Consider the following 8,359-nt stretch of genomic DNA (forward strand, 5'->3'; position numbering starts at 1 on the left):
GCATTTTCAATTATTATGTCACAATTTTGGTTTCTTGATTGGTGCCAAAAAGCAATGCACAGGGATTGATGAGCTAAAAAATTGCTCCTGAAGAGCTGCTTTGTAGGAAATTGAAGTTAATGAAGCCAGTTTTGTGGAATGAAACTTAAGTATTGATAATTCTTGAATGTATCAAAATGATCCAGAGAGAGAGATCCAATGAAAACAGTTAGATCTGTAGGAATCATCTAGGTTGATATTCAAAGAATAATGGTCAATTCAGAATGTATGAAAGTGATTTTGTGGATTCTAAATGGCTAGTCTGGAATGAAATTCTCATAGGACAGAGAAAATCAAAAAGTATTATTATGAATAAGCTTCAAGAAAATGTAACATGGTATTAGTGAGAAAATGTCCTAGAATGTTGCACAAAGGATCTGTTTTTCTCTCTATCATGACAATACACCAGCTCATTCTTCAAGAGTAAGAATGGTTGTCCATTGAGGATTTTGTTTAGAAACCTTAACAGTGGTTCTCAACTTTCTTAATGCCATGACCCTTTAATATAGTTCCTCACATTGTAGTGATCCCCCAACCATAAAATTATTTTCGTTTTTACTTCATAACTATAACTTTGCTACTCTTATGAATCGGCTGACCCCTATGAAAGGTCGCCCAACCCCAAAGGGATCCCGACACACAGCTTGAGAAATGCTGCCTTACACCATCCACATTAAAGAGCTGATCTTCCCCCTGCATATTTCTGTATTTTCCCATAAGTCAGAGAACATCCCTTGAGTATTGTGGAATTTTCAGTCTGACGTTCTGTAAATCAAGGAGCATAGAATATTTGGGGGAAGGTTCATAACAATAGCTTTACATTTTGATTATTTTTTGTTTAGTGAAAACATCTAAGACAGTGGAGAAATGTATTTAACTACATTTGTATATATGCATATATATGTATGCAATACCTATATCTTGGAGGAAGAACAAGATGGTGACCAAGCAGTACACATGGGAAGGACTCCACAAAGACCAGCGGAAAAGAACCAGGAGAGGGATATGCTACACTTCCAGAATGCAGGATTTTCAGCAGAAAGTTACATAACACAAATTTAATAAAATATCAGCAACATTTGCTGATAGACTCCCCTTTGTCACCGGCCCTCAACAATAACCAACTGTTTGAAGATTCCCAAATTGCTAGACTTAATTTTCCTAGTCCAGGAGCTAGCTAGGATGGTGGAACTGCTGAGCTTCAGAAACATAGCTCTATGGAACTAGCTTGAGACCAACATAAGCACAAGTAGACTTGGCTTTCAACACAAGTCAATGGAGGTCTAGCCGGATGCCCTAGAAGCCCTAAATCCCCAATAACCAAGATAGCACAACCTAACAGTGTAGTTACATAATCTGGTGTCACCTGTAGTCTAATAAGAGGAAAGAGGTGGAATTTAGCTTGTCAAATATGTCTCAGTTTGATGTCCTCATTTGGAGGGGCTATGGAGATAAACAGCTCACTAGAGGCCAGACACACTCTCTGCTTTGTCTTCTTGCAAGCAAGACATATGGAACCATGCTGATGGAGCAAGAGCGCTGAAGCTGGAGAAGCCACGTGGAGACCCATGCCAGTGCTGAGATACTTCCACCACCACTGGATCCACAAGAATTTCCACCCACTGGCCTGGGATCTTCCTGCATTCAGTAACATTGCATGGATTCATAAGTCTAAAGAGGAATTTATGGACTAGTACTAAAATATGGGTTAATATCAGACTTATGGACATGTTCTGAACTGGGCGGGAATGTTTTCTTAATGTACAATTGCTCTTTGATATAAAATTCTCTCTTACATGCATAGGAATGCCTCTGGATTTGTTTCTCTAGTCAACCCGGACTAACACAATACCCAAGAAGTGTGGCAATAACTCTACAGGGCAGCCTGCAATAGTCATAGATAGTGAATAGACTAACTCTCAGAAGCTGGGGAAGTTACAACTATTCCTCTTTCCAGGAGATACAGCTCTGCCCCTCCCTCCCCATCTTAAGATGCCGACCAAAAAAGCATGGATTAAAAAAAATATTTCTATAGCAGTTAATACACACCTGGTTGATTAACAAGGTATTGTCCTCACAATACAAACAGAAATTGCAACAGTGGGTTTTAAAAGTATGGGCAGGGAATTTGGGCATATGACAAAGACTAAAAGGTTTAGGGCCAAGAAACTTCTCCTTGTTCACATACCAAGCTATTCATCAGTTGTCCCATAACTCCATCCCTGGTCAGCACCCCAAGCCACTCAGATAAACAACCTGCCCTTTGATTCGGTGTGGTAGTTATATAACCTGGTGTCAATTTTGTACTTGAGAGTATTAAGAGGGAAGGGTGGATTCTAGTCTGCCTAACATTTCATAGCCAATGAGGCCTCTGTGTGGGCAAGGCCTTCTCCTGAGGATTCTGGGAACTCCTGGATTTCATCTTTGAAGATGGGAGACATTCTCTCTCTCTTCACTCCCTGGGAAACAGCAACTGACTAGATACATGGAACTATGCTAGTGCCCTATGCTGCAGAAGCCGTGTGGACACTCGTGCCAGTTCAGAGATTCTCACAATGTCATTGAACCCACAAGATTTCACACCCACTGGCCTGTGATCTTCTTGCATTCGGCATCATTACATGTGTTTCCCGAGTCTGAAGAGGACGTTATAGACTGGTATCTGACATATGGGCTAATGTTGGACTTATGTACTTATTCTGAACTGGGTTAAACCTCTCTCTTATACACATATGAGTGTCTATAAATTTGTTTCTTTAGTCTACCTGGATGAAAACAGTAGGCTATTGCTTCATTCCTCCCTACTAGACCAGCTAAGCAGGTGGAGGGTATAAAAGGCCCCCAAATGGATTTTTTAAGCTATGTATTTAATTTTAAAAATTTTTACAAAACAACCTTATCACCTTCAAACTACTTGCCATTACACTTAATATATTTGTCAAATCTGTGATTCCATTTTTGGAAATACTTTTCAAATTTGTCCGTTGGGATTTCTGATACACCTCCCTCATTTTTTTCTTCACCTCTTCTATGTCATCAAATCGCTGCCCTCCTCAACTACCAACTAGGATTTTTTCCCCTTGGGATCACATGTTATGCAATCTTTTCAAAACCTCTAAATAGAAAAGGTAATTAAAGTCTGACCTGTTGGAATGAACTCCAAATGCACTATCCGCCTCACAGTAAACAACAACAACAAATTTGATTTCACTTGATGAGCATTCTTTGGTGTCTTCCACTGGTTCATATATCCTGATCAGGAAACATAATTTCAAAGCCACACACTGTACTCTTAAATTGGCCATCACAAATTCGAGGTTCAAGCAAAATTGCTTTCACGACAAAACTCACTGTGATCAGAAGGAATCTTCCCAGGAGACATCACTGGGTGAACTAACTCAATGCTTGCCTAATGGGAAAAAAAAGTGCATATTACAAAAACTTTTCCCAGTGGAGCTTTTCCCGTTTCTTTTGGTTGTGTTTTGGGTTTTTTTTGGGGGGGAGGTACCCCCACAGACCCGTTCTTCCAGTCCTATTTAGTCACGTCCATCATCCAGAAAAGAGAGAACCCCAACTCCTCTGACCTTGTTTACTAGAGGTCTGTCATCTTTAGATATTTAACCTAAATCATAAAAATTCAGGAGTCTCAGCCATACCAGGTACCAAAACCATTCCACTAGTCTTAATATCAACCCTACTCTTACATGTTATAAAATCATCACACTACCAGACACTGTCCCCAACTGCTCAAAAACTCCTGATCCACACACCCTTAGCTTCCCCAAGGACAAGGTTTAGACAGCAGATGTTCTTTTGCTGGCATTGTTGTTGCTCTGTGTTCTATCATTCCTATAATCCCTCCATATCTAAAACAAATTGTGCACTCTTCTTATAATTCATCCTTAATCAGGACTTCATTATGTGCTGGTATACGTAAGAACTGGGGGGTGGGGGGTAATGTTAATTTACTTTTTTTGCATTCACTTAAATTTGTTTTCCAGTTTTTGAACCCATCATCAATCCAGAAGTTAGCACCCACATCAGAGACAATGCTCCTGGGCAAAACTTAGAGCCAAAACAAACATATATAAAGAGCTCTCACGATTCTTACTCTAGTATCATTTTTTCTATTATTTTTTAAAACTTTACGTTTACCCTTTCCTTCTTTAATATTTAAAGGTTGATTTCTTATACCTTTTAACCTATCTTTTATTTGTCCCCTTCTTTTATTCTCTTCCAACATTTTCTTTCTATCTCATTCTAATGAAAATAAAATCTAACACTATTCTTAAAATTTATTATCTTTTCCCCTGATCTATTAGCATTACCCATTTTCTGGTCATAGCAACAAGTACATTTGGGAGACGTAATTTCCTTTCATTTAACCTACAAAATAACACTACAGGATCTCTCACTTTTTTTGCTTACTTTTTCTTTGTTTCTCCCTCCTCCAACACTTCGTCTTCTACTTTTTAATCTACCCAAATAAAACCTAATCTAACACTCTCCCTCATACAGTTCATACTGTCCACTGCCCCCTCTACTGTACTATCTAACAGAGTTAAACACACACACACACACACACACACACACACAAGAAAGAGAAACAAACAACCAAATTCCAAACAGAACTAAATGCAATGTCTGAAACTGAACAGGCTATGGAATTACCAGAGAAATATATTAAAAGAATAATGATAGCACTCATACAACAGATGAAGGGAGAGACTGAGAGGAAAAGTAAAACAATAGAAAAAAGCTGGTAAGTTCACTATATGCCACAGAATAAAAAATTAAACAATACAATAGCAGCATTACAAAACACTCTAAAAAGGAAGCAGAAGAGAAGAGAGAGAAACCTGAGTTAGTGGGCTTGAAGATAAATCTGTCGACTCCAAGTAAAATAAAATGCAAAAGAGAAAGAAAAACTTTAAGAACAATGTAGGATGCAATCAAGAGGAACAACATATCTAATGGGAATCCAGAACAGGAAGGAAAAAAATACATACAAACAAGGAATAGTATTAGAATTCTCTTAAGAAAAATTTCCTCAATGTCTAAGGATGAAATGATAATTATTCAGGAAGCCAAAAGAATTACAATCAGGAGAAACCCCAAATGGAAAACTACCCTGCACAACGTATTCACTATGTCTAATATCAATTGGTAAGGGAAGAAAATGTAAGTGAAGATAGCAACAACAACAAAAAAGAACAATTATATACAATGGGTCAAAATAGCATAACTTCAGATTTCTCAATGGAAACTATGCAGGCAAGAAGAAAATAGAGTGAATTACACAGAACACTGGAAGAAAAAACTGTGAACTTACAATATTTTACCAGCAAAAATATCACTCAAAGATGATGGAGAAATAAAAGCATTGTAAGAGAAGAAGAAATTCAAAAATTCACATATAGATTGTGATAAGAGTTGTATGAATCCCTAATAAAATGATTTTTAACAGAATTTAAAAGAATTCACAAGAACAAGACCACCACTCTGTTAAAAAAAAAACAAACCCAAAATCCAGTGAAATACTATGGCCATCAATAACACCATCACATTTATTTGAAACCAACATAAAGACAATTCCTAAGAAAAATAAACATACCCAGAGCGACACTGAAAGCAATAAATTAATATAGGAAAAACAATGAAACTATGAAAATACACATTAAAGACTCACACAAAACATTAACAAATGTAAAGAAAAATGTCGGTAACAAATATATACCTGTCAAGAATCTCACTGAATGTCAATGGACTAAATTCACCCATAAATGCATGTAAAACCCAAAGCTATCCACATCATCGATGAGAAAGCTGTAACAAATATAAGTATTCTATCGCAGCTCATGCAGAGACCACTAAGTACAATGAAAGAGGAACACACAGAGGAAGACAAGATAGATGACTAGAACATCTAGAATTACATCACTTATGCAAAGTGAAATATTTTATCAGCAGATTAAAATGAGAGCCCACAAACTGGCATGGGGGTAGGGGGTTACCAACAACATATCACACAAAGATCTAATCTTCAAAATGTACAGAACTCTACAACAACTCAATAAGAAAATGACAAACTAACTAATTAAGAAGAGGGGAAAAGACATAAGCAAACATTTCTCCAAAATGAAGTACAGATGCTAACAAACATAAAAAATGGTTGTGATGACTAGTCATCAGGAAGATGCAAATTAAAACCTCAACAAGATAGCACTTCATACCCATAATACTAGCCCAATTAAACAACAACAAAACAAAACCCACAGGAAACAACAAATGCTGGAGAAGATGTGTAGACGTTGGAACTAGTATTCAGTATAGTGGACTAGTAAATAAAGCACCATGGAAAATGATATGGCAGTACATACACAACTGGGAACAGAAATTCCATATGCCCCATCAATACTACTATTAAGTTTATACCCCAACGAAATGAGACACAATATGTGTAATTGTATGCTTTCCCATATTCAAAGCAGCACAATTCACAATAGCAAAAACTGGAAGCAGACAAATGTCCCATAGTGGAAGCATGAATTAAGAAACTATGGTGTGTACACATAATGGAAAACAATGCATTCCTAAAAACAACAAAAACCATGAACCATGCATCATCTCCCTTGTGTGCACTTTGTAAGAATCACCTCAAACAAGGAGACCTCACATTGGCTGGGTCACTCTGTCAAGAAAGGGGAAAAGGGGAAAGACTTTCCATTTGATGCTGTACAACAGTGAGAGAAGGCTCTGACAAATGAGCAGCCCCCCCCCCCCACAGGAATGAAGGGAGAACCTTACTGGAACATCAAAGTAAGACCAGGGGACGGGGGCAACTACATTTGAAAGGAGGTGTTGATATTTTTGTTGCTGGGTTTGGTTGGTAAATGAGGAGGAGCAACCTCACTTCGTGAGGGATGCTAAACAATAATTGTTGGGAACCTAAGTGGTCAATAAACTGATTTTATGTTCCAGGGTTGACACTAATAATATGTTTCTACCCAACCCTGGATGAACTATGCTATGGAGTAAACACTATGATGACTGTAGATGTTGGCCTTACAGGCCAAGGGCCACATCAGGAGGACACAGAGTAGAAGCCCTACTGAATGCACTGAGCAATACACCAAATCTACCTGTACCCTTGATTAAGGATTGAACTATTTTTAAGGCAGGGGAGGGAAAAACTGTGGAAATGTTGGTCATTGGACATCCCTGGCTTAGTGGGTGTCCAATGCAGTGACACTGAGAACCACCAAATATTTAATACCTCAATGCATTCCTTGCAATAATATGAACAGTTTTAATCTGATAGGCAAGTACCTGCACTTGTAACAACTGATAAAAGTAAATTTTCCCTAACACCAAGAACCATGCTCAGTGTAAGCAGAGGTCATTCAATTAAGAAATCTTTCTGTACAAAGCAACAACTCGTGGATTGCACCTCAAAGTTATATACTTGCATAAACCCCTCATATCAACAGTATCTTAAATTCTATGTCATTGGATAAATTATTGATGCTATCAATGCAATCACATCTGAGGGGGCTTTGTTTTACGCCTTTTTGTTGTTGCTGCTGCTGTTGTTGTTGTTGGTGGTGGTGGTGGTGGTGGTCTTTTTGTCATAATATGACCACCAAAGTAAACCAGAGCAGATGGATTATAGGCTCCCACTTAACTCTATTCCCAATCCAAGAACAGTTAGTTCTGATAACAGGGCCTGCTCAATACTGACCTTAATGAAACAATCACTGAAGGTAAGGGAGCTACAGCAGTGTGGTGAAGAAAGCACATGGCGCCCCGCTAACAATTGGAATAGTGTCTGGGGTCTTAACGGTTTGTATTCAAACAGTCACTAATCTAAGTGAGGTGTCAACTAAGTCCACATGGATGAAGCACATGTGTGATGCAAAGATAACAAAATCCAAATATGGTGAGGGAAAAATAGCAAAGTTTAATTGTGAAAAACAAAACAAAAAAATTTATAGGAAAGTATGTAGGACAGTGGGGACCCCAAATCCATCTGGAAACCATCTAGTGAGAGTAAATCTCTGGCATATCCTCTTTAAACACAGGAAAGGGTCTAGAACAGCTTTACTATCAGCCAGAGATCATTGTAATCCTGATTATGTTCAATCACACCATAGTATAATATGATACTTTTTCAGTTAACCTCTCTCTTGACTCAACATGAATTTGCTGTAGCTTCAAGTATTCCTCACTTTATCCACTACAGTAATTTCTTCTCTGGCTTTTAAGATTTTTTTGGGGGGGAGGGGCTTTTAAGATATTGTTTGTGGTATTTTCTTTATTA

This window comes from Tenrec ecaudatus, unplaced genomic scaffold, assembly GCF_050624435.1.
Source record: "Tenrec ecaudatus isolate mTenEca1 unplaced genomic scaffold, mTenEca1.hap1 Scaffold_2309, whole genome shotgun sequence".
NCBI classification, from domain to species: Eukaryota; Metazoa; Chordata; class Mammalia; order Afrosoricida; family Tenrecidae; genus Tenrec; species Tenrec ecaudatus.